Source organism: Crocodylus siamensis, chromosome 1, assembly GCF_052110815.1.
Source record: "Crocodylus siamensis isolate JL-2025a chromosome 1, ASM5211081v1, whole genome shotgun sequence".
Lineage (NCBI taxonomy): Eukaryota > Metazoa > Chordata > Crocodylia > Crocodylidae > Crocodylus > Crocodylus siamensis.
The window spans coordinates 37,180,412-37,206,838 of NC_143395.1; the positions used below are offsets into that span (position 1 = coordinate 37,180,412).

The following is a 26,427-nucleotide window of genomic DNA, read 5'->3' on the forward strand; positions in this document are numbered from 1 at the left end:
TTATTAATGAAAGATTGTAAGCCAGTCAGGGTGAAATCTTGAGATCTTTTTCCTTTTCTCCTTCTTTACTGTCACTTCCAAATCTTTCCATAGTCTTTGTAAATTCACAAAGGCCAGTTACATCGATAGCCTTAGTCCTTTTATGTTATCTCATTAATACAGATTGGGGACCCTTCCCCAGATCAGGATCCTCTTTGGGTGATAGGCTGGGAGCTTTGCTTCATTGCTCCCTTTCTGTTCTGGACCAGTTTAGGAGAGCAGTGGGGCAAAGCCCCCAGTGTGCTCCTCACTCAAGGGACTCCAAGATAAGAACCAGGCAGGTGGCTTGCAGTGATGTCTGTTTGGTAGGGCTGTGTGAAGCTTTGCTCCCTGATTCGATTTGGCAGAGATTTGGCCTGATTTGGTGGCCAAATCTCTGAATCATATCAGGAGACCCTTTAATCTCAAATAGAACCAGAACCCTCCAAATTGATGCGGAGAGATCCAGAAGGATTTGGTGATTTGGACGTAGACACAGCTTTAAATATTGTTCTGCATACCTCAAGGTAGCACGTGGCTCATCAATGCTGTGACGGTGGAGTGGATGGAGCATCCCACAGGAGTGCAGGGGGCTCCCCAGCACACTTGGCAGCAGACCCAGAAGTGGAACAAAAGCACTTCTGGTCCACTTCCATGCTCTCCAGGGAAAGCGTGGAGGCCCCCCGGACCCCTCCTGGCTTGGTAACTGGTGCCTTCTGGGTCTAGGGGTGCACCCGGGGTCCTCCCGTGGCTGATGGTCAAGCTGGGGAGGAGGGGAGGAGGGCCCGCAGCATGCTCCCTGGCAGACCCAGAAGTGGACTAAAAGTACTTCTGGTCCACTTCTGGGTTCACCACTGAGCACATGGGAGGGGCCCCCCATGCTCCTGTGGGATGCTTCATCCACCCCAGCATCACAGCATTCACAAGCCACGCCTGGTACCTTGAGGTATGTAGAAAAGCATTTAAAGCTGTGTCCATGTCCAAATCGCTGTTTCTCCGAATCAGCATTGAATCTTCAAATTCGGAGCCAGCCAAATCGAATCAGGGACAGTGATCTGAAACAACTAATTGCATCACTGTCCCCAGTTAGGGCTGAATCTGAATCGAATGCGGCCCATTTCACACACCCGTGCCGATTGGCTACTGGTGCCCAAGCAGACAAAGCAGTGTGGCAAAGCCCACTACCTACTTCTCACACCAGGGTTCCTGGAATGTGAAGAGCTGGCAGGGAGCAGGTGGCAGCTCATCCTCCCCTTCCCTCTAGGTCTAAGGATTAGAGGGTGGAGCTACCCCCATGACTTCTCCAGACCAGTGTGATCCATGTCTTTAGAAGGTTTTCATATCTTGGAGACCCTCTGGTCTTCAAGAGGAGTTAAGGTGGGAGAAAGTGTACTATGGCAATTCTCATCATAGAAATGTTGGTACACAGCACCTGTGTCTTTAAGGCCTGGTTTGAAAGAGCCGGATACTGATCTACCTGGAACTGAGTATATTTACCTTGGGGATGAAGATGTGAACCATTTCTGTTGAAAATTGAATGAAAGGCCTCAAGGAGAGTTAATATTTCAAATCTAATATTTTTGGCCATTTAGTTATCCCCATCAAATAGTCCCTGAGAACTATTTGTTCTAAGTGCCTTCTCTCTCATTTTCTTTCCAAATCAGCTTTTCTTTCCACAGAATGTTTTTTGACCACACATATAAACCCATTCTAATCTCTTTTCATGTTATGAATCATGAGAGTCTCCTAACCCTTCTTCAGGTAGTATTTCCTAATCTCTTTTTTCTTCCTCAGTTTCCTAACACTTCTGGGTTTTGTGGAAACCAATTGATGTAGAATAGAAAAAAATGTTTTAGTCATGTGCAGTGCTCTCTGCTTCTCCAAAGTGCAGGGGATGAATTGGCATTAGTCATAACATAGAACATATATATGATGTTTTGGTTTTATTTCCCCTCTTGTGCCTATCAGGAAGATCCTTCAGACATTGTATATATCAGTAAAACAGTGTTAATCATAACATTTTTACCTACATGGGAGTTTTTCTTTTGTGTTTAAAAGCTAAACCCTGTGGACAATAGTGGGCAAGTATGTTGTGTTGGGAGTATTGCTATTCATTTTTATATATTGCAAAAGATCCAAGCAGAATGGGACCATAGCTCTTTATTTAAAACTGGGCATTTACTTATTGTTAATTTTTCAGTATCTTATTAATACATTCCTCCTCTATGATCACCTTTATAGCCACTGTTATTTCTGTCCTTTAAGTTCTTTCTTCTTCTTTCTTTTTTCTCTGTTTTCTCCATTTCTCCTTTCAGTTCTTCCTCTTTTTTGTTTCTACAATGTCAACTATTAATTCTGACCTTCAGTAGGCTCATTCCCACAAACTGCAGTCTGCCCATATGATCAACTAAGAATGCACAAAATTAACCTGTTCTCATCAGGTTTGTAGTCAAGAGTCCCGTCAGCTGGAGAGTTTATAGTCACAGATTCTTTTTTTTTAGGCTGTTTCCAATAGAAAGTAGGGTTAGCTCATTGATAATGGCTCTACCTTCAGTCTCTTGCTGAACCACAGACTTCTTACAGGATCTCCTTCTCTGTGCCTCATTGTGTAAGGATAAATATGTTGGGGATAGTGAAGCGCTCAACTACTACCATGATACAGGCTATATAGTAGCAGAGGCTGTGCAACATTCCAAAAGGGATACTCCAAGAATTCTTTATAGGAAAGATTTTCTTATAATGGGTGAAATCTGGATTTCCTGTGCCCAGGTGCTTGACCTCTGAAATAGACTGCGGTAAATAAATATGAAGAACCCCATTCTACAGATGTCATTTGAACATTTGTTTTGAGATCTGCTCTCATTTAGATGTGACCCTGATCATTCAGACTAAAGAAAAGGGTCCTGTAATCATCTCTATTGCAAATTTCTTCCCTGACCCTGGGCAATTAATTTGGTAAACTCTTTGTGCTTCAGTTACTTTATATGTGAACCTGAGAATTATATTTTCTCAAATTATACAGCATTGAAATGAGACGTACCTTAAGGTAGGTTAAAATGAAGTAAATTTTAAGTCACTGAAAGGTGGGGGCAAATTTTGGGGTCCTTTGGTAAGAGCAAGTGCATGTTTCATCCTGACTATCTAAGGTATCCGCTTGATCTGAATCATTAAAGTATCAAAGATCTCACAGTCTTTAACATGTTCATCTTTACAAAACTCTTGTGAAGGAGGAGTTTCTATTATCCTCATGATATAGTAGGGGAAATGCAGAACTGAGAGACTCAGGGTAGAAATAGATGTCATCTTCTGTTGTCTTAGTGTCACCATAAAAATGTTCATGGTGGCACAAAGGCCAAACAGACAGACATCTATATTCCTTGCTGCACTACAAATGCCCCAAAATTTGGCCATGGCAAAGGTGGTATGAATTTGTGCCTCTATTTAGCTGTGGATGTCTGTTTACCTTACAGTATGAAACTGTGGGCAGCCTGGAGGAGCCTGAGTCTCCATCCACACCAGGCAGGTGCTCCAGATGCTTGTGGGACCCAATCCTCTGCACCCCAGAAATTCACACATAGTAGAATCAAGCCCCTCAAGTCCCAGGAGCACATGCCTGGCTTACCTCATTTACAGAGATGTGCCCTGGGCAATCTTGGGACACATTTCTGTAAGCAGGGAAAGCCAAGGTTTTCCCACTTACTGAGACATGTCCCTGGGATCTCCCAGGCACATGTCCATAGGCAGGGAAAGTCAGGGTTTCCCTGATTACAGAGATGCACCCTAGAGATCCTCAGGAGCATGCCTCAGTAAGAGGAGAAAGCTGGTCGGTCACCCCCAGCAGGATTCAAATTACACTCCAGCTCTTGGGGGGAATACGGTGGTGGCAGCGGGAAGCTAGAAGGAGCCATTGCCACCACTACCACCTGAGCTGCTTTGAAAGTAATGGGGCAGACTTGGGAGTCTCATTTCTTTTAGGGGGGGGCTCTCATCTCTAATTGAGGGGCCTATGGGGGACTCATCTCTTATGGGGAGGTTCTCATCTCTTCATAGATTCCATAGACATTAGGGCTGGAAGGGACCTCAGAATATCATCGAGTCCAACCCCCCGCCCAAAGGGCTGGAAGTCAGCAGGAGTCACAGGATCCCAGCAAGATAAGCATCCAATTTTCTCTTGAAGGTGTTCAATGTAGGTGCTTCAACCACCTCCAATGGCTGGCTGTTCCAGACCTTGGGGGCTTAGACAAAGAATTTCTATAAAGAAATTCTTTCTTGTGTCCAGCCTGAAACGGTCTTGCAGTAGTTTATGACCATTCAACCTCATCATCCCTTGGGGCGCTCTGGTGAACAAACGTTCCCCCAGATACTGGTGGTCACCCCTGATAAGCTTACAGATGGCCATCAGATCACCCCTGAGCCTGCGCTTTTCCAGGCTAAAGAGCCCCATAGCTCTGAGCCTGTCGTCATAAGGTCTGTTTTCCTGACCTCTGATCATGTGCATGGCTCTTCTCTGGATTCTTTCAAGCTTCTCCACATCCTTTTTGAATTGCAGGGCCCAAAACTGGACACAGTACTTCAGCTGCGGCCTCACCAAGGCTGAATACAACAGGAGAATGACATCCTGTGATTTGCTTGAGATGCATCTATGGATGCAAAGCAGTATTTTGGTTGCTTTACTAGCCACAGCATCACATTGCAGGCTCATGACCCCCAAGTCTCTTTTTTCTGTAGTGCTAGCCAGTGTAGCACTGCTGAGCCTATAAGGATGCTGCAGGTTTTTCTTCCCAAGGTGGAGAACTTTGCATTTTTCAGTGTTAAACACCATCAGGTTCTCATCCGCCCATTTGCTGAGCCTGTCCGGGTCAGCCTGGATCACTTGCCTGTCTTCTGGTGTGGATGCTTTGCCCCAAAATTGGGTGGCTAAGCCTCCCTGAGCTCCCAAGTATTTCAAACCCTGTCTCCCAGGGTTTGGGTGGAGGTCCAGTCCTGCATGGAAATTCCTAGGGTGCACAGAACCAGGCACCACAAGCCCTGAGAAAACACATGTATCAATGGGCCAGCATACCTTGTCCGTGTCATTTAGCATAGTCTGTTTCTAGCCTCAGTGACTCACTCAGGCTCACAGTGGACCTTTGTGGTAGAGCCTGAGTTCAGAGCTTGAACCCGAGAGTCTCTCCCAAATTACTTGACTGTTTTTCCTCTTTATCTTGCATAGAGCCAATTAAATTGGGTTTGTTTTGAACCTCCAGTTTTGGGGACAAACCAAGCCAGCATAAAGTACGAACATTTTGAAAAACTATGAATGACTGAAAAAGACAAGTTTAAATGGAAACTCATATACAGCTTAACTAGAGTATTTGCTGTTTTCTATGTATTTTTCCCCATTTTATAAAATATTTTTAGACAAAGGTGAAGGAGCAGTTATAAATCTTTGGATCAATTACCAGCTTCCTTGGCTAATTAGGTGGAACTTGTGAATCTGAAACCTATTCTACGATTTACCTTACAGCCTGACATGAATGCTTGTGGGTGATAAAGATTTTCAGGGAAGAGCTGGAAGTGAATTAAATATTAATAATTAAATTATAAACTTAAAAATAGAATTTTACAGTGGCTAGCATTAAAAATATCTGTGAACACTCCTGAAAGCATACAAGAAAATGAATTTAGCCAAGAAAGCTGAAAGACGGACAGAAGTAGAGAAATGACACTCGCTAAAGTTTGGGAGCATAATGTTATGTGTCATTGATTGCTATTCCTCCCTCAGCCATTCAACACTTTTTGAAGTAGCAAGCAATCTAGGTAAACACATGAAAGGTACAGTGAATGAGTCAGCACTAAAAAAGAAAATAGAATGTTGTGCTAAAAATGGCTTCATCCCCCTCCTGGCTTCCTAATGCATTAAAGTACTAGCGTCATCCCTGACAACACTGACACTGCTAGCATGCAGGTAATGACAGCTGTGTATTTTGTGATATGAAAGGAAAATGCTGGATTTAGCTATCCTTTCATTTTATGGTGTCTTAAAAAAGAACCCAGTATCAGTGGGGCTTCACACTTACTTCAGGTATGCCAGCAGGGAGAACAGCACTAAAGACAGAAGGGCCACTCAGCCATCAGCTACCCAGTCCCAGGAATCCATTTGTGGCCACAAGCTAGAATTGGAGTCTCAGGAGGGTGTGCTATAGCTCTGCACTCTGTCTATGAGCTGGGAGGATGGACTTCATCTTAACCCACTCCATAAGCAGTATACATTTATGGAACCTGATTATAAACTGTAGGTCTCATGACATGAAACCCTCTCTTCCAACTATGTAAAACCCCTTCCAGTCCTGAATAGCAATTAAGAAATAAATTGCTCCTACCATGAACTACAGTGAACTAAACTACTCATATATATTCATGAGAATGTCCACTATGCCCACTATATCTCTGTGCGTTACTGTATTTACTTCTATAACAATTTTAAGTAAATAGGGAAATTGCATAAAACTGGCACTTTTGCTTCCCAGGCTTTAAGAGATTCTGGAATTTTCATCTGTGTGGCCAGGACTGAAGTGCTCGGGACAGACATTCAAAAAGCCTGAGCCTGAATTGATTCACTCTTTGCAGGTTAGTCTAAGCTGATCAGTTTAAATTGATTAATACTGGACAACGTTCTTTGTTAGATCAGGAAATGCAGGCACGTGCCTGCAATGGCTCAAGCTAGAAGCTGAGGGATGCCAGCCACTGCCAAAGGGGAGGGAAGAGAGATGCCCTCCAAGGCTGTCACCCCTCCCTGCTGAAGTGGAGGGAGCGTGGCCTGGCACCAGCCCCAGAACTAGCAGGATACACAGGATACCAGCCACCAGCGTGGGGAGTGGGGGGAGCTGCTGCCAGACTGAGGAATGGGGATGGGAAAAAAGTAATTTCTCTGAAGCAAGCATGTATTGAACATAGCAATTTTCAAAGCATACAAGTAACTACCAAAAATATTTGCCCAAGCTAAGATACATCCCAATAAAACACAGCATGCACGACTTCATCTAACTCAAAACTTAAAGCAGGAAGACAAGAGAAGACCTTGCATAAATTTTACTAATCCTGAGGGCAGAGTGTCTCCTTAAAGCCAGGCATTCAGAAAGGCTTTGTTTAGGTTTTACAGGTTCTGCTTTATAAAGTAAATGTAGCTCTCTGCATTCTTTGGCCTGCAACTTCCCTTAACTCTATCTCCAGCACATATGTGTGATGATTGTCAGGTCTTTGCCAACACTTCCCACCTCTCAGTCTGATCCTGCAGGTCTTAGCTCTGGACTCACAGGTGCAGGTCTTGCCTCTCTATCCTGCTCCAGGACTGCTGTGGAATTAATCCCCTTCCTGGCTGCAGGCAAGCTGAACAGAAGGTGTAATTAACTCTGTCTCTGCCTGGCTGCAGGAAAGCCATGGAGATCCACAGGGTTTGCCAGTGGGGGGGAGAGGGGACATTTGCTTCAGAAGCATCTGGCCACGCCCCACCCCTAGCCTGGCCAGAGAGCAGAGGGGAGGGGCCAGCTCTGCTGTGGAGCAGAGAGCCCTGCCCAGCCCAGAGAGCATGCTGGGATTCTGGGGGAGTCTGATTTAACTTAAACCAGCAACGGGTCTGGGACAGACATTGCATAAACCAGTTTAAGCCAAATCAGTTAAGTCTGATATTACATTCAACCAGGTTTATCTTACACTGGTTTCAGCCATTTTCAGACTGGTTTGTGTACACTGAATGTCTGTTCGGTTACAGATTTTAACTAGTTTCTGATCACTTAAACCAGTTCATGCGTAATGTCTGAGAAACTGGAAATAAATACATAGAACCAACTATGGTGCAAGGCTCTGACTAAAACTATGTGAAGACTCAGTTACAGAGATTAACGGTGTGACAATGTGCTGCCTGGAAGTACTAAGAAGCCATATCCCATTTTTGATGAAAAATGTTGCTACAGATGTTCAGTGTCTGGCTATAAACAAAATAACCTAGATTTTTAGAGTTAGCATTCTTCAAACAAAAAAGCATATCTGCGTTATTGCACAGTTGTCATAGCCAAGATCAATGGCACCACACTTTAATTAGAGGGGATTGTCCCTCTTTAAAATTCTTCCCCTTTTTTTTGCCAAGATAACGTTCATCATTACACTGATCCTTAAATCAAAGAATACTATAGTCCATCTTCCTGCATAGATGGAGGATATGCTGTTCCTTAGACATTCTAGGCAGATGTCTATCCAGCCTCTTCTTCCAAACATCCAAAGTTATTCCAAAAATTTCCTAAGAAGCTTGTTCTTGTTGCCTTACTCTTCTTGTGGTTAGAGGTTTTTTCCTGAGGTTTAGTAACAATATGTTTGCTGTAGTTTAAACCTTGCCCCTTTGTTCAAGGGAGAACAATTTTTCTCCATTTCTATGATGATCTTTCAAATATTTGAGAACTGCTGTCATGTTTCTCCCTTAATCCCCCTTCCTTGTAAACATGCCTAGCTTCAACTTGTATTCCATTCCCTTTATTATCCATTATTCACTTCTTGATCTACAGTTAAAATACATAGCACAGAAAACTGAAAGTTAATACTTACCTTAGCTGCTAGGATCCAGCTTACAGGGCCCAAGGTATCTGTAGCCATAAGTAACTTGATATTTTAAAGTTCTGGATCAGTTCATACCTATGATTTGGGTCCTGCAAGCTCTGGTGTCTCTCTCCCCAACACTGCTGGCTGACTGCTAAGGACTGATCACTCACTCTTCCACTGATCATCTACTGAAGTTTTGGACCCCCAGAAAATAACTGCAGAAAACTGAGCACTCAGAAGTTTTCATTATCAATTTTCATGACCTTTTTGGGAGGTCATCCCACAGGGACCTCTTCATATGGTGTTTCTAAAATGCAGCTGCGCATGTGCTCAGGTGTCTGAATGGCAACATGTTCATTGTGTCCTCTTTCTTCAAGTAGGAGAATAAATGTAACTCCCTCTGTACCTAAAATCTGTGTGGAACAAAAACTTTTCTAATGCCTAGAAGTACTTTAATAAAAACACTCCCTCTGGAAACTAACCTACAGAATTTTGAGTCAGCTGTTCAGAACTGTAAACCTCATTTGTTAGGATGAGAAGGATAGCTGAGAAATATATATAATCCTTTACAATAATTGATTTTCATATTTCAAATATTGATTTTTATTTTGATAGCTCTGCTATTATTATAGTAGTAACCTCATAACAACTAGGAAAGACACTCATGGAGAAATGATGTGTCTTGCTTGAAATAAGTTTTAGATATATTTTAGAATGTATTTTAGCTTAGGCCTAGGGGTGATCCTTTTAGGTTCATCTGTGCCAAATCTTATTTGCTAGGGACAGACATTCAAAAAGCCTGAGCCTGAATTGATTCAATCTTTGCAAACCTCACTAAGCTCAATCCATTTTGTATCCAGACAGACATCCCAGACATGCAAGCACATGTCTGCAGTGGCTCAGACTAGAAGCCACTAGAGGGCACTAGAGCAACCCTCCCTTCCCTTGCATGGGGCTGAGCTGAGGGGGGCCTGGCCAGGCCCTGGAAGGACACTGTGATTAGGCAGGGGGCCCCCCCTTGATAGATAGAGGATGTATTGGCTCTGTTATCAGCATTTAACACCCCATCAGAAAACAAAGCCTCACTCATTACAAGCTCTTCTTAAACAGCTTTTTTCCAAAGGAAAATGCATACCAGCCTCTGGCTTCTTTACTATTCATTCCATCCAGAAAGAGCACATACTAACTGCAGATACTTCCTCAGCCTGACAAAGGATTTTTAAACCCAAAAGCTTTCTAAGAAAAATGTTTCCAACTATTTAGTTGGTCTAATAAAAGATACCAGATTTATCCAAAGAACCTTATCTCTCTTTTCCAAGGGAAGGAATGCAGGGACGTTACCATCTAAGCTGTTGGTTACCTTCATAAAGCCCTAAACAGACACTGTACTATCTGCCCTATGAAACATTAGCTAGCATACCACAAAATGGCCATGGTCTGTGCTGTGGGAGAGAGGAGGAAGGGATCTCTGCTTAGACACTGGGTGGTGAGAGGGAAGGGGACAGGGGGAAGCCAGCAGACCCTGCTGTGCCTGCAAGTCTCTGCCAGAGCTCCAGCCAGGGTGGGGGGGTGGGGCAGCTCTGCTGTGAAGCAGAGAGCCCACAGAGCATGCTGGGATGCTGGGGGTATCTGGTTTAGCTTAAACCAGCAAAGGTTCTGTGACAGACATTGCATAAACCGGTTTGACCCAAATCATTTGAGGTCTGATACATTCAACTAGGTTTCTCAAACCAGTTTCAGCCATTTTCAAACTAGTTTATGTGCACTGTTACAGTTTTAAACCAGTTTCTGATCACTTAAACCAGTTTATGTGGCTTTACGGTCTACCATGATCTGCTGGCTGGGAAATTGACTCCGTGGTCGGACCCAGAGGGTAGTAATTGATGGAAGTCACTCATCATGGTGTCCTGTGACCAGTGGGGTCCCCCAAAGCTCTGTCATTGGACCCATATGGTTCAACATCTTCATTAATGATGTGGACATTGGAGTCAGAAGCGGACTGGCCAAGTTCACCTATGACACCAAACTTTGGGGCAAAGCATCCACACCAGAAGACAGGCGGGTGATCCAGGCTGACCTTGACAGGCTCAGCAAATGGGTGGATGAGAACCTGATGGAGTTTAACACCAAAAAATGCAAGGTTCTCCACCTTGGGAAGAAAAACCTGCAGCATCCTTATAGGCTTGGCACTGCTACGCTGGCTAGCACTACAGAAGAAAGAGACTTAGCCATCATTGACCACACGATGAACATGAGCCTGCAGTGCGATGCTGCAGCTAGTAAAGTGACCAAAATGCTGGCTTGCATCCATAGATGCTTCTCAAGCAAATCCCAGGACGTCATTCTCCCGTTGTACTCAGCCTTGGTGAGGCTGCAGCTGAAGTACTGTTTTGGGCTCCACAATTCAAAAAGGATGTGGAGAAGCTTGAGAGAGTCCAGAAAAGAGCCACGCACATGATCAGAGGTCAGGAAAACAGAACTTATGACAGGCTGAGAGCCATGGGGCTCTTTAGCCTGGAAAAGTGCAGGCTCATGGTGATCTGACGGCCACCTATGTTAGGGGTGACCACCAGTATATGGGGGAACACTTGTTCACCAGAGCGCTCCAAAGGATGACGAGGTCAAACGGTTATAAACTACTGCAAGACCATTTCAGAATTTCTTTACTGTCCAAGGCCCCAAGGTCTGGAACAGCCTGCCATCGGAGGTGGTTCAAGCACCTACATTGAACACCTTCAAGAGCAAATTGGATGCTTATCTTGCTGGGATCCTATGATCCCAGCTGACTTCCTGCCCTTTGGGCGGGGGGCTGGACTCAATGATCTTCCGAGGTCCCTTCTAGCCCTAATGTCTATGAAATCTATGTGTTATGTCTATCCATAGCCATTAAGGTTCTGCAATTGTGAAGCCACTGGTTTCAGCAACCTGTTTTGAAGAAAGTGGAGAGTGCTGTCTTTTCTCCTTTTCCAAGTTGCCACCATTTTGTCATTTTGGTCCATCACAGCATATAAGTCAATTCTGTGGACTTTACAAAGGAAGCATGGTTCTAGCTTCCTTTGATATCTACTGTAAGAAAAACATTGATATTTATAGGTTGAATGGTAGATACCTTTGACCAAAAATTACAAACATGGAGAGATGATAGGTGTTGGCAACATCACACTGAAGATACTTCCCCTTACTATTCCTGGATAAAAGGTAGAGACAGATATATGATAAGGGAAGGAGAAGAGGCTTCCCTACAGAATGCAAATGGGAGAGGCTCATTATCACAAGGGAGCTTATTCCTGCAACTCCGGGTATTTTAAAAAATGAAAAACCAGCATGGCTCTCTTCTCTTGCCTAAAGCTGTGCACCTGGGTTATTATTCGTGGGTCTCATACCCCACAAGGTCAACAGCTGGGAGAGACGAAGCAAAAGAGATCCAGAGTAACAATGCAGAGAATGCAAATTGCTCATTTCCATCTCCAAGCAGCTCTGCTGATTGTTGCTTTATCCCACAGAGTGTGTAATATAAAATATGTCTTTACTTACAGCACCAGCCTTTCACCTGAATGCACTGGCACTTTGCCCAGCTAGCTTACATGATCTTTTGGGGCTTGAATGTCCCAAGGACATATAGATCTGGCCTCTGACTAGTATCCATAAAAAGGCAGTATAGAACTGGCTGACTCCAAATGTTTTTAACAGTATCTAAATGTCTGGAAATGACTGAACTGCCATAAACATAGAGGCCAAATTCATCTCTGGTGTAACACCACTGAATTTAATGGAAAAACACTTCAGGTTAACTTGACAAACAGACCTTTAAGTGCTCTGAGTTGCAATATGAGTATTCTTTTGTTACTTCTTTTTATTGCTTTACTAAATCACATTCCTACATTCACCACATTTGTGCACATCTTTAACTGAAAAAAAATGCAGTAGTTTTAAGTTGCCTAGTAATTTGGATTTTTGGAGCCCTGAAAATAAATAGGTAAAACTGGACCATATCCTGTAAACATAGTGAAGCTACTTACATTTTTTAGGTTACTATTCTGCATGGAAGTTTGCACAGATCCAGTTTCTTGCTCCCAAAGGCCCAAATTCTCTTGCCTCCTTTTAAGTATGAGTGGCCAAGGTTGGTACATAGATTTCTAGAATGGCATAAAATAATGACTTCCTCTTCTTTTGAACATCAAGGCTAGGGACAGACATTACACATACTCTTCCCTCTGCTCCTCCCCCGCCACTGCAGAGTGGGGAGCAGGGCTATATGTAAGACTGCCTATGGAAGGAGACTCTTTCCCCCCTGCTTCTCCCCTCACAGGGCAGGGAGGGAGGGCTCTGTTCAGTGCTGGGGGGAGCTTTTCCCCCTCCTCCTCCTTCCCCCCCCCGCCATGGCAGGGTTGGGGAGGGGGCTCTGTGTGGTGCTGGGGAGTGACTGTTACTGATCTGCAGCTGCTGGGAGTGGCCCTGCTCCTGCATCCCAGACTGGCCTCACTCAGCCCCAGCTGAGCCTTGTCAGTGAGGGCAGCCTGGCCTATCATGTATGGCTAGCAGCTGCTAGTCAAACTAGCTGAGAAGCACTGCAGGGGCATGTTGTTCTGAAGCCAGCCCCCACTGTAGGGAGCAGCGAGGCTCCAGGCCCACTGCCACCTCTGAGCTGGCCCAGCTAGCCCGCTATCCGTCCAACCAACAGCCATGTGCACCAGGCTGGGCTGCACTCAGTGGCAGAATCCCCCCCCTCCCGCCTGGTGGCAGCAGGTGGTAGAGGAGGAGGTTGAGGAGGTGGAAGAGTCCCCCCCAGCACTGAACAGAGCCCCCCTCCCTGCCCCACGGGGGGGGAGCAAGCAGGCTAAGAGCCCCCACTGACCCTCCGTTGCCCTGCAGCATCAGGGGAAGGGTAGGGGGAAGAGTCCCCCTTTGAGGGCTGGGAAGCCTTGCAGAGCCCCCCTCCCCACCCCACGGTGGTGGAGAGAAGGAAGAGGGGGAAGAGCTCCCCCAGCACTGAACAGAGCCCCCTCCCCACCATACAGCGTGGGGGAGAGGGAAGAGCAGGAAGAGTTCCCCTCTGGGGCCAGGCAGGGCTGTGTGCTGGGATTGTTCCATCTGTCAGAGAGCCATTGGGGTGGGCAGAGCTCTCCCCTCATCCTTTACCTCTGCCACAGCAGTCTGGCCACACTCCCTCTTTCCCCACTCTCCAAACCCTGCAGGCCAAGGTTGGGGTTTAAATTCCTCCTCAGTTTTACTCAGGCCTGCCAGGGCCTGGCCACATGCCCCCAACCCCCACACCTCAGCTCAGCTCTGTGGAAGGGAAGGGAGGACTGCTGTAGTGCCCCTGAGCTTCTGGGCTGAGCCACTACAGCCATGTGCCTGCATTCCCAGAATGAAAAAGGAATGTCTATCCACTTGCAATCCAGTTAAATCTCTGCAGGTTAAACTAACCTGTAAAGATTGAATCAATTCAGGCTTGGACTTGTTGAATGTCTGTCCCTAACCCAGAGCTTCTCTGTAACTACACTTTGTCCTACAGTCAAAGTAACTGTGGGAGATGCCCTATAGATTTTATTGTATGGTACTGAAAGCCAACAGTTAGAATTATTTTCCTCTCTGTATCAAAAATATACCAGTTATTCTTCATGAAGGACCATTGGTAGCTACAGAGATGGAAGAGAGGATTTAAGCTTGTGTTTGGGCAGAGATAAGCTGACTGAAGAAATGTAAAAGTGGAATGCTGCCATTCTTGGAAGGATTTAATTTCCAATAATTCCAAAACTGGTAGTTTATTCAGGCTTTCTAATGCCTGAGAAGAAGTTGCAGCAAAATACATGAATTTATCTTTTGGATTGTGAGGCCCCTGTGTTCTCTACAGTCAAATGGAAACAAATTGCATACTGTGAACTCCAAACTCTGCAACAACATAATTTTGTCTGTGGCTTTGAAATATCTATAGTTCCCATCCCCTCAAAAACATTCACCATTATGGCTCTTAGACCAGAACACCATTTGGCATAAAATTCATCTGACTAGTTTTTTATAGTTTCATTGTTGTTAGGGGCTGGAAGGGACCCTACAGATCACCAGGTCCACCTTTCCCCCTCCCTACTCCACCCCCACACATGTGGGCAGGAAAGGCTGCTGAGAACACATGATCTCAGAAAGATGGTCATCAAGACTTTTTTGAAGATTTTCAAGGTGGTTGACTGTACCACTTTTGCCGGGGGAGCCTGTTCCAAACCCTCGGCACTCAGCTTGTAAAGAAGCTTTTTCCTTATGTCCAGCTTGAATTGATCTTCAATCAACTTGTGCCCATTATTTCTTGTCCTCCCCTGAGGGGTCTTAGTGAATAGACACTACCCCAAACCATGATGTATGCCATGATATACTTATAGGCTGCAATCCAGTCCCCCTCAAGTCTTCTCTTGTTCAGGCTAAACAATCCCAAGACCCTCAGCCTCTCCTCATATGCCTTGGTCTCCAGGCCTCTAATCATGAGCTTCTCTACAACCTTCTTGAAATGTGGTGGCTAGAAGTGGGCTCAGTATTCCAGTTGCAGTCTCACCAAGGCCGAGTAAAGCGGGAGGATGACATCCTTTGCCAGTGTTTAGTTAGCTCTGCCAGCTACGGCATCGCATTGGTGGCTCATGTTAATTTTGTTGTCAGTCATGACACCCAGATAATGTTCAGTTGTGGTGCTGGCAACCAGAGCACTGCTGAGCCTGTAAGTGTGTTGTGAGTTATTTCTCCCCAGATACAGCACTTTGCATTTCTCTGTATTAAATTATATCAAATTGTGGCCAGCCCACTTCATGAGCCATTCCAGGTTGGCCTGTATTGCCAGCCTATCTTAGAGCGTGACAACACTCCCCCATAGTTTAGTGTCATCAGTGAACTTTGCCAGATTGCTTGTAATACCTGAATCCTAATTATTAATGAACATGTTGAAGAGCGCTGGTCCAAGTATTGACCCCTGAGAGATGTCATGGTCACTTTTCGCCATGACGACTCAGTTCTGTCAATCAGTACCCTTTGGGTCTCACCACAAAGCCATTACCTAGTCACTGTACCATGAAGTAGTCAAGGCTGCATTTTCCCAATTTGAACACGAGGACATCATGGGAGACCAGGTCAAAGGCCTTTTTGAAGTCCAAGTGTATGACATCAACCTCATTTCCCTATCCAGACAGCAAGTAACTTGATTGTAGAAGGAAATGAGGTTTGTCTGGCACAACCTGAAGCCATATCTTTCAGAATATTGTCTTCAGTTAGCCTGTGTGTGATGGTTTCATTGATGATTTTCTCCAGGATTTTACCTGAGATTGAGGTCAAACAGATTGGCCTGTAATTTCCTGGGTCCTCCCTTCTGTCTTTCTTAAAGATAGGTACCACATTGGCTTTTTTGCAGTCTTCTGGGACCTCTCCCAAGCACTATGAGTCTTCGAATAACTTTGCCATTGGTTGTGGGATGATGTCTGCCAGTTCTTTTAGCACTCTCAAGTGTAGTTCATCTGGTCCGGCTGACTTACAGATATTTAGCCTTTGTAGGTGCTCCTCCACAAGATCCACATCAACTATGGGAAGGTAGTCACTCCTACCATGGTCATCCTGTATCCTGTCAAGCAGGCTAACACCCTTGGACTGGTGGAATACCAATGTGAAGTATTCATTCATGAGTTCAGTTTTGTCGTGGGTGTTGGTTAACAGCTGTCCCATTTAATTTATCAGGGACCCTATGCTTCCCTTGTTCCTTTTGCAACTTCTTACATATCTAAAGAAGGACGCTTTGTTGTCCTTGATTCCAGTTGCTAATTTATGTTCAGTTTGTGCTTTTGCTATTCTGATCTGCTTTCTACAGGTGCAGGCGGCTGCTGAGTACTCCTCTTTGGTAGTTGTTCCTGACTTCTATCCCATAGTCATTCACACTAATGGAAATCTGGGTCATGGATTTGGTTTTTTGCATTGACTGTAATTTCCAGGTACCTCAACTCCACACTCATAGCAAATGTTCCTGCAGTATTGAGCAGGCTTTGAGCAGGTACTGCAAGACCTGCAGTACTGAGCAGCTCTTGCAGTATTGAGCAGGTTAGTTTCAGTTCCATATCTTCCCAGTTCCCTGGCCCTTGTGTACTGCTTTGTCATTTAAGCATCCTAGCTAGCTGGATGAATTTTCTGTCTCTTCTTAGCTTCTTGCTATGAGCTGGACTCCATCTCTATCTCCCTGACCCTCTGATATTTGGCTGCATAGAATTTCCACTGTAGTCTTATTTATGCCGCTTGCTGAAAGTTAGAGAACAAAGGCTGCTACATGTAGGCCGAGCAAGGTAGGGAGACAGAAAATAAAATTCTAGGTGCATGGATATGGGAGAAATGCTGTATTCCATAGCACCTTGGGAAAGTCCTAAATTAACTCTGTCTGTGACTTCCCTTTCTTATATGAAAAAGGGCTTAGCCTGTTTGTCTGTCCATAATGATTTGGATCAAGTGTGCATGCTCCCTCAAGAGGGCCAGCAGCAATTGTTTGGGTGAGCAGGGAGATGGAGGCAGAGGGAGCTGTTAGAATTTAATATTTACTTGCCCCTGGCAGCCTGTCAAAGCTGACAGGATCATGGGGCAGTAGGACCCAGAGGGAGTCCTCAGCAGGACTGAGAAGCTTAGCCCTGCCCACCCTCAGTCATTCCCTGCTTCCTTCCCCCACCATGCTCTGCATCACATGGCTCCTGGCTGCATCACCAGACTGGAGAGCATGGAGCCCCACTGGTACATGTGTGGGCAGGGACAGTGTGTGTGTGTGTGTGTGGGTGGGTGTGTGTGTGGGCATGTGCGCGCAGGGGTAGAAAGAGAGCATGTGTGTGCCAATAGGGTCAGAGTGTGTGGGTATGAGTGTAGGTGTGTGAGAGCAGGCAGGGGCAGAGTGTGTGGGGGTATGTATATGTGTGTGTGCAGGCAGGGACAGTGTGTGGGTGTGTGCAGACAGAGCATGGGTGTGTGGGTGTGTGGATGGGTCTGTGTTTGTGTACAGCAGAGGCACAGTATGTGTGTGTATAGGCAGGAGGAGTGCATGGGTGTGTCTGTGTGTGTACAGGCAGGGGGGAGTGTGTGGGTGTGCCTGTGTGTGTGCAGGCCTGGGGGGAGAGAGAGAGAGAGAGAGAGAGTGAGAGTGAGAGTGTGTGTGTGTGCACGCACGCAGGGACTGGCAAAGTGTGTGTGTATGTGTGTGCTCGCACGGGCAGGGGCAGTGTGAGGGTGTGTGGGCAGGAACAGAAAGTGTGTGTGCACATGCAGGGGCAGAGTGTGTTGGGGGGTGTACCTCAGGGGTAGAGTGTGTGTGGGAAGGTGTGCAGGCAGGGGCAGAGAGAGAGAGAAAGAGAGAGAGAGAGAGAGAGAGAGAGAGAGAGAGAGAGAGAGAGAGTGTGTGTGTGTGTGTGCGCGCGCGCGCGCGCGCAGGCAGGGGCAGAGTGTGTGTGCGTGTGCACAGGCAGCGACAGTGTGAGGGGGGTGTTCATAGGGTGTGTCCCACATGCACACCGTACCATACACATGCACCCACACTCCGCTTGCACTGCCATACACACAGACCCCCATACCCCATCACACAGCTCAGGCACCCTCCACCCACACACAGCTCCCACAAACCCCATACCCACCCACATCCCACATATTCACACACACACCCACATGCTCCCTCACCGCACACCCACAGCCCCCCCACAAACCTATACCCACTTCCCACCACATACTCAAATAAGACTTCATTTTAAGCTATTGTGTGATCACCTCTATGTACACTACACAAACACATATAAATTAGAATATAATTTGGTATTTTTCTGGTTCCAAGATGGCAAAACCCCTTACTGAAAGGACTACTTCCAGGGGCAAGGGGAGGAACTTCTGGGGGCAGGACTTCAGGTCACAAGATGGCGACTAGGGGGATGAGGCACCTGTCAAGGGGCAGGGCTACCCATGTGGCCCTCAACAGCTTGCCAAAACTCAGTAAGCAGCCCTCCACCTGAAATAATTGCCTGCCCCTGGTTTATATGGCTGGCCCCGAAGGGTGAGCGGGGGTGGGGCATGTAAACACTCCCTGAAACACTCCATCATTCATGATGAGCAATTGGCTAGTAACTAGCATAAAAGTGCTTCATGTATTTGTAATGTATTTATCCTCATCACTTACCTTTAAAGTAGAGAAGTACTAGTATTACTATTTTATGGAATGGAACTTGGGAAAGGCAATGAAATCATTTCCTAAAGATCACACAGGAAGTCTGGGGCAGAGCAGAGCCCTGATTCCAGATGTCCAGAAACTTAAGCCTAACACCCTTAGCAGAGGGCTGCTCTTCTTTTTCATATTACTGTGGATTCAGAGTCATAAAAGGACTGATTGGGATATTTCATACCACTTTGAGCTATTGTTTCAGGCTCTCTGAAGAGTCAGGTAAGTACACTGTATTACACTAGGTACATATTTTCAAGTTTATCCTCAAAAGCATAAGGACTAGAAATTGTTCTTTGAAATGAAAGGTGAGATTTAAGAGTGCAGTTTTATAGAGAGTGATGAGTTTCGTGACCACAGTGTTCCTGAACACATGGCGTTTTGATGCGTCTTCACACCAAGTACCAGTCATTGCAATGCATTTTGCTTCAGGTTACACTTGAGAAATGTTTGGAAAAAGAAGAACATTGCTGCTAGCTCGCTTGGTGGAACATCTCCTGTTATGCTCATGCTTTGTGGTCTGTACTGACACTCAGCTCAACTCCAGGTGAACCTCAAGGGGTTGGTTTTGACCTATAGAAGATTTAAATGTGTTGTGATTTGTCTGACCACATCCTTCCTCTTTCAATGAGATGTAGCTTTCAAGATAACAGTGGCTCAGTGAAATAGGAAGGGGATGCTAGCATGGCATTCTTGGGAAGGATACTCAGCACTCCGAGATGAAATCACCTTCTTGGACAAAGGGAGTTAGAATACTGTAAGATCTATCTGTTCTCCCAAGCTTTCAAGTTGTTGGGGGGTGGCATATGAAAGTGGAAGATAATTAAAGGAATGACTGTTATTAATGATGAGAAGGAGTCCCTGATGTCTTTGTAGAAAGTTTTACTTGTATTTATTATATAATTCATGTACTTTGATCAATGAATCCGCACATTAAAGTCAGAACCACTACATTAAAATGTGCACTGAAAATTAAATATTAAAAAGTAAGACTTTCCATATGAGTAACTCTTCCCCCTACGATTCATTCCTACTGCTCAGACTTGCAGGGTCCAGACTAGTAGGACTGTAAATGGAAAAATCTGAACCAGTCAACTTGTGATTAAAGAACCTGATCCAATAATTTGTGGCAATGAAGTCCCTTACATTTGGCTCAGAAACAAGGCACACTTAAAGTCTTTTTTTCTCAATAAAAATTATTTTCCTGAAAGCTGAGTCATGAACACTGGATTAGCCTCTCAAATCCACAATCAGATTTGGAAACACTTGTAATTTTGAGCATTTAGAATATTAGTGCCAATATTTTACATGCCAGTAGGAGTCTGCCACAGTCCCAATCATGACAGTCATTGCATTTACTGAGAAACTAAATATAAGCAAATGAAGAAAAAGGTCTAAAAATCACAAATTTCCATTTTTTGATTGTTACTTTGAATACAAGAAACAGTTTTGTTTGGATACTTTGAGCAAAGGTACTGCTATTACTAAAACTGCTAATTAACTCAGATTTAATAGATTTCATAGACATTTGGGCTGGAAGGGATCCTGGAGGATCATCAAGTCCAGTTCCTCACCCCAGGGGCAGGAAGTCAGTAGGGATCATAAGATCCCAGCAAGATAGGCATCCAAATGTGTCTTGAAGGCGTTCAAAGTGGATGCTTGAACCGTCTCCGGCGGCAGTCTCTTCCAAACCTTGGGGGCTCAGACAGCAAAGAAGTTCTTCCTTATGTCCAGTCTGAACCGGTCAGCCTGGAGTTTGTGACCATTCGATCTTGTCATCCCTTGGGGGGCTCTGGTGAACAGTCGTTCCCCCAGATCCTGATGAGCACCCCGATAAGCTTATAGGTGGCCACCAGATCACCCCGAGCCTACGCTTTTCCAGGCTGAAGAGCCATATGGCTCTCAGTCTCTCATTATAAGGTCTGTTTTCCTGTCCTCTGATCATGCATGTGGCTCTCCTCTGCACCCTCTCAAGCTTCTCCACATCCTTTTTGAATTGCAGAGCCCAAAACTGGATGCAGTACTCCAGCTGCGGCCTCACCAAGGCCGAGTACAAGGGGAGAATGACGTCCTGGGATTTGCTTGAGAAGCATCTGTATCCATCTGGGTCACTTTACTAGCCGGCATCTGGGTCACTTTACTAGCCACAGCATCACATTGCAGGCTCATGTTCATCTTGTGGTCAATGATGACCCCCAAGTCTCTTTCTTCCATAGTGCTAGCCAGCATAGCACTGCCGAGCCTATAAGGATGCTGCAGGTTTTTCTTCCCAAGGTGGAGAACCTTGCATTTTTCAGTGTTAAACACCATCAGGTTCTTGTCTGCCCATTTGCTGAGTCTGTCCAGGTCAGCCTGGATCGCCTGCCTGTCTTCTGGTGTGGATGCTTTGCCCCAAAGTTTGGTGTCGTCAGCAAACTTCGCCAGTCCGCTTCTGACACCAATGTCCACATCATTGATAAAGATGTTAAACAGTATAGGCCCTAGGACAGAGCCTTGTGAGACCCCACTGGTCACAGCACACCAAGACAATTGGCTCCCATAGACCACCACCCTCTCCTACCGCAGAGCCAGTTCCCCAGCCAGCGGATCGTGGTGACGTCAAGGCCACAGTTAGCCAGTTTAACCAAGGGGTGATTGTGGGATACCAGATCGAAGGCTTTTTTTAAAGTCAAGGTATACGATGTTGATCTCTTCCCCTTTGTCCAGGTGATAAGTCACCTGGTCATAAAAGGAAATGAGATTGGTCAAGCAAGACCTACCTGCAACAAACCCATGCCGGGAATCCCTCAGGATATTGCCTTCAGCTAATCTGTTAAGGTTGGCCTTCTTGATAATCTTTTCCAAGACTTTCCCCAGGATAGAGGTCATAATACTTCTTTTGCATTTAATTCCAGAAATTGCCTACTCAGTTTCATGTGTTTCTCAGAGGAAGCTGCTTCTACAGAGGAATGCTGGTTGCTTTATCTTAACACAGGAGAAAATATGTTCAACAGTGTGTTCTTCCTACCCAGCAAACCAAAAATTATCCTGCTAGGACAGTAGTTTTAAAAAATGGCCAGATATCTATATTATACAATTTACCATGGTAGCATCAGACTCTGGGCTACTGCCATTAGTGTAGCATGAGTAGTGAACAGCTATTCTGGAAGATGTTCCCTACTCTGTGAAAGAAAAATGTCCATAAGTACTCTCTAAACAAACATGAAGAGTTATTCAAATATATAGCAAAATGGGTCATTTTACAATATTGGGAAGATTCCCTTTATGATGGCAAGGACATTTTTACCATTCTCAACATTTTCCTCAATTTTCTTCAGTTTTCTTAAAGATTTTCTTCAATTTTTTCCCAATTGAGGAGTCTGAGTACAATGCTTTTTCCAAGGGGATCCCTTGGAAAAAAAACCCTGGATTGTGCATGAACTCTCACTGAGATTAAAGTTTTTGGCCTTCACCTGTGTGTTTGGAGCATTTTTGATTGGGTTTATAAAACTTTAAATCATTGATCCCCAGCCTTAAGTGGCCTAAGGCAATAATACTGAGCAAATAATATACTGCAGGTAACATCACTCTTCATGTCAAGACATTTTCAGTTTTTAATTTCCTGTACCCATGAAAAACATGGTGCTTGTGAGTCAGATCCATTATATGGCACTTCAGATCTTTTTCTTGTTCATGTTCTCAGCCTAAATCAATGATGAATAATAAGATGATAATAAGAATGTAGATTTATATTAATAAAGTTTTGATGATATTTTCACTTTTGTAACACCATTCATCTGAAACTTTCAGAGCATTTTACATTTACACATTCAACTTCATAGCTTTCTGTGAGGTAGGTAATATTCACATTAACCTGGAGAAACAGAGGCATAGAAATGGGGTGGGTTAAGAATTCTTGGGGCTCTAGGCCAGAAAAGCACAAGATTGGTCTGGCATTGGACCTCACTGTCTATGCTGAATGATATCGAGGTACACTAAAATCCAAAAATGTGCTGCTGCAACTGTTTGCTCCTACAGAAAAACAGCAGCAATGCAAGCTTCAAAATTGGTGGGGCCCTCAGTTTCAGTGAGCTCTAGGCCTAGGCTCTATGGGCCCATTTATTAATCTGCCCCTGCTTAGAGAGGCTGTATAGTCAGGTGAAGTTGCATGTTACACATAGACCACACTAAATCTGTGGAATGTTAAGCAGTGTTAAAGTTAGAGCATGCTTTGTGCAATCACGTGTTATGGCAGGGGTGGCCAAAATATGGCCCATGGGCTGTATCCAGCCTGCCTCGCAATTTTCATCCAGCCCATGGGCAGCCATCAATTAATTGTACCCTACCCAGCCTGTGCGCTTCACTCCCATACTTGTTCATTGAAAGGCTTCAGCCCAGCCCCAGCCAGCATGCACAGCTTCTGGGCAGGGCCGCCGCTACCACTACTGCAGCCACTGGGGGACCTGCTCAGTTTCCCTGGCCTCCAGTGGCTCTTCCTCATGCCCGCAGCTGGGCAGGAGTGTGGGGCTGGTGGGAGTGTGAAACCCAGGGCCTGTGCCCAGTGGGGCAGTGGGAATGTGGAGTTTGGGTGGGCAGGGTGTGGTTGTATGGGTTTCGTGAGGTGTGAGGAGGTGTGAGGGAGTATGGGAATGCCCCATTCTCCCCCGTGGTGCACAACCCCTGCTACCAGCAGCAGTAGTCATCGGGTCCTCTAGGAGCTCATGGCTTATGCAACTGCAGTTGACTGGTGACACGCAGCTTCAGCCATTTCTGGGAGCTGCACGTGGCGGTAAGGAGGAGAGCCAGGTCAACCCACTTCTGTTGTCACAGCTAATGCGCATCTCCCTGTACTTGTGCACCGCAAGAGGGAAGCCCTGCACAATGGATCTGGCTGTCCTCCCCACTCCCTGGTTACCAGCGGAGTCCTGGGAACTGCACGTGGAAGCAGGGAACGGGGAAAGCAGCAAGCTCCATTGTGCAGGGCTTTTCGCTGGTGGTGCATGAATCCCGCAAGCTGCACATGAGCTCTGAGCAACAGACGTGAGCTGGCCCAGCTTCACTCTTTGCTGCCACCTGCAACTCCCAGAACTGCCTGAGGCTGCATGCCACTGGGTAGCTGCACCTGTGTGGGCCACAAGCACCCCAAGCACACACCACCTGCTCCTGCTGCTGCCAACAGCAGGGGTTATGTGCCATAGGAGAGCATGTGGGATCGTCCCCACCCTCCCTCACATCCCACAACCCCACACACACCCCCTACAGCCCACTCCACATATACACACACCTACACCCCCAACATACCTACATTCCCACACATCCCCCCCACATGCAGCCACACCTCCTTACAAACCCTGACACAACCCACATACACACCCTACCATATATACACTCACACCCCTGCCACACCCCACACCTACACACACACACACACATCCCACAAACCTCACACACACACATCAACCCTGTATATCCCTCACAAACCCCATACCTACCCACAGACTCACCCCCCCCACAGACACACACTCCCCAATACAGCTCCTACGCAATATACAACAGTAAGACTTTATTTTTGAACTTTTATGTTATCACCTCTATATACACTATGCAAATACACATAAATCAGGGAAAATATACTTTTTGAAATAAAATCAAAATATATCATAGTAGATGTTTGACTTTTGGCATATGATTTGGGTTTTTCTTCTCGGTTCCAAGATGGCAATCCTGCCCTCCCAAAGGAACACTTTCAGGAGCAAGGGAAGGGACTTGCAGTGGCAAAGGTCAGGGGGTAGGGGGTAGGGCTTCCAGTCCCAAGATGGCAACCGTAGGTGGGGCACCAGTCAAGGAGTGGGACCTCCACTGGGGCCCTTGCCAGCTTACTAAATCTCATTAAACAGCCCTCCAGCTGAAATAATTGTCCACCCCTGTGTTAAGGGTTCATACTGTTTCTTGTTTACGCAGCTGTGACTTGCAACTAGGGGGCTGGTGAGCAGGGGCATCATTAGGAGCCAAGACACCTGTGATCTATTCCTGTTTGTGTCGCGGGGGTGATGGGAATGATGCATTCTGGGATGCTGAAGTATTTCAGACTGTGTATTTTATCTCCATAGAGCAGATTGACATTATCATGACATGAGTTAGGTAGCATGGGATAGAAGTAACCCTCACCTGAACTAATGTATCTTTAAGATACTCAGAGGGTACTCAGCACAAATCTAGCACAAGTTAATGAGCTTCCATGTGTGGATGCTCATATTTTAAGTGCATTTAGTATGGTCTAAGTCAGAAGTGGGCAATTATTTCAGCTGAAGGCCCACTTAATGAGTTTTCATGAAATGTCATGGGCTGCAAGAGTAGCCCTGCCCCTTGACAGGTGCCCTGCCCCCTGATCACCATCTTGGGATTTGAAGTCCTGCCCCTAACCCCTGACCTTTGCCACCAAAAGTTGCTTCCCTTTCCCCTCAGAAGTACTTCTTTTGGGAGAGAGTTGCCATCTTGGAACAAGAATAAAACCAAATCATATACTAAAAGTCAAACACCTACTATAACGTATGTTAATTTTATTACAAAAAATATTTTTGTCATGATTTGTGTTTGCATACTGCATATAGAGGTGATTGCAAAATAACTCAAAATAAAGTCTTACTCCTGTATATTTTGTGTGAAGGGTGTATTTGTATGGGAGCGTGGGAATTGTGAGGGGCTGTGGCTGTGGTGGGGGGCACACCCTCCCACCCTCCTTCACGTCCTGTTGGCTCTGGATTTAGAACCCATGTGCCTTGTTCCAGGGGAGCAAACCCACCCTCAGACTGACCACGAGCTTTCCATTCAATAATAGGTAATGTTATTGATACACAGTGATAACAGAAAAGAAATAATACAGACAATCAAACAATTCTATAGCTACCAATTATAGGGCTGTCATCAGAGTCAGGACTCTGGCCAGGACTCAGACTTCACTCTGATGCTCTCTCTTAGGTGTCATATGTCAGCATGTCAGCAGCCTGGAGGTGGGATGCCCCAGCCCATCCCCACCCCCATGGGCTCTGTCCCAGGGACAGGGACCCCTTATAGAGAGGAGGAAGAGGATGGGGTTGGACCTTTTGTTACTCTCAAGTCTTTGCTTTTGTATTCTTCTCTCCTTCTGACAACTTGTCATCCATGGTTATCACTAATTGATCTCTCTGTGTTTGTCATACTGTCCACTTTTTGTGTTGTCAGCCGAAGTCCCGCTTTCATAAGCCTACCACATGCCCACATCCTAATTTGGGGCTTTACTGGTGTCCTTCTGATTTGGTCTGTTTCCCCAAAACTGGAAAACTCCAGCCCCCCCACTCTGGGGCCTTGTGAGCTGGTACCACCTTATCTCATGTTATGGAACAGTGTGGTACATGCCCCCACTTCCCCAGGCTGTGTGTGTATCTGTTGACCTTGTGTTAGACAACCTTCCTGCTTCTGAAGGCTCAGAGAACTGTGTATGAGACCCAGAAGAGGTGGGGGTGTGTGTGTGTGTGTGTGTGTGTGTGTGTGTGTGTGTGTGTGTGTGTGTGTGTGTGTGTGTGTGTGTGTGTGTGTGTGTGTGTGTGTGTGTGTGTGTGTGTGTGTGTGTGTGTGTGTGTGTGTGTGTGTGTGTGTGTGTGTGTTCAAAATATATATATTCA

At 45.6% G+C, this 26,427-nt stretch overlaps 1 protein-coding gene across 1 annotated transcript in view; it reads left to right on the top strand.

Annotated features, from left to right (window-relative positions):
- DLGAP2 (DLG associated protein 2) overlaps positions 1-26,427 on the top strand; it is an 803,365-nt gene that overhangs the window by 642,290 nt on the left and 134,648 nt on the right. The window lies entirely within an intron of this gene.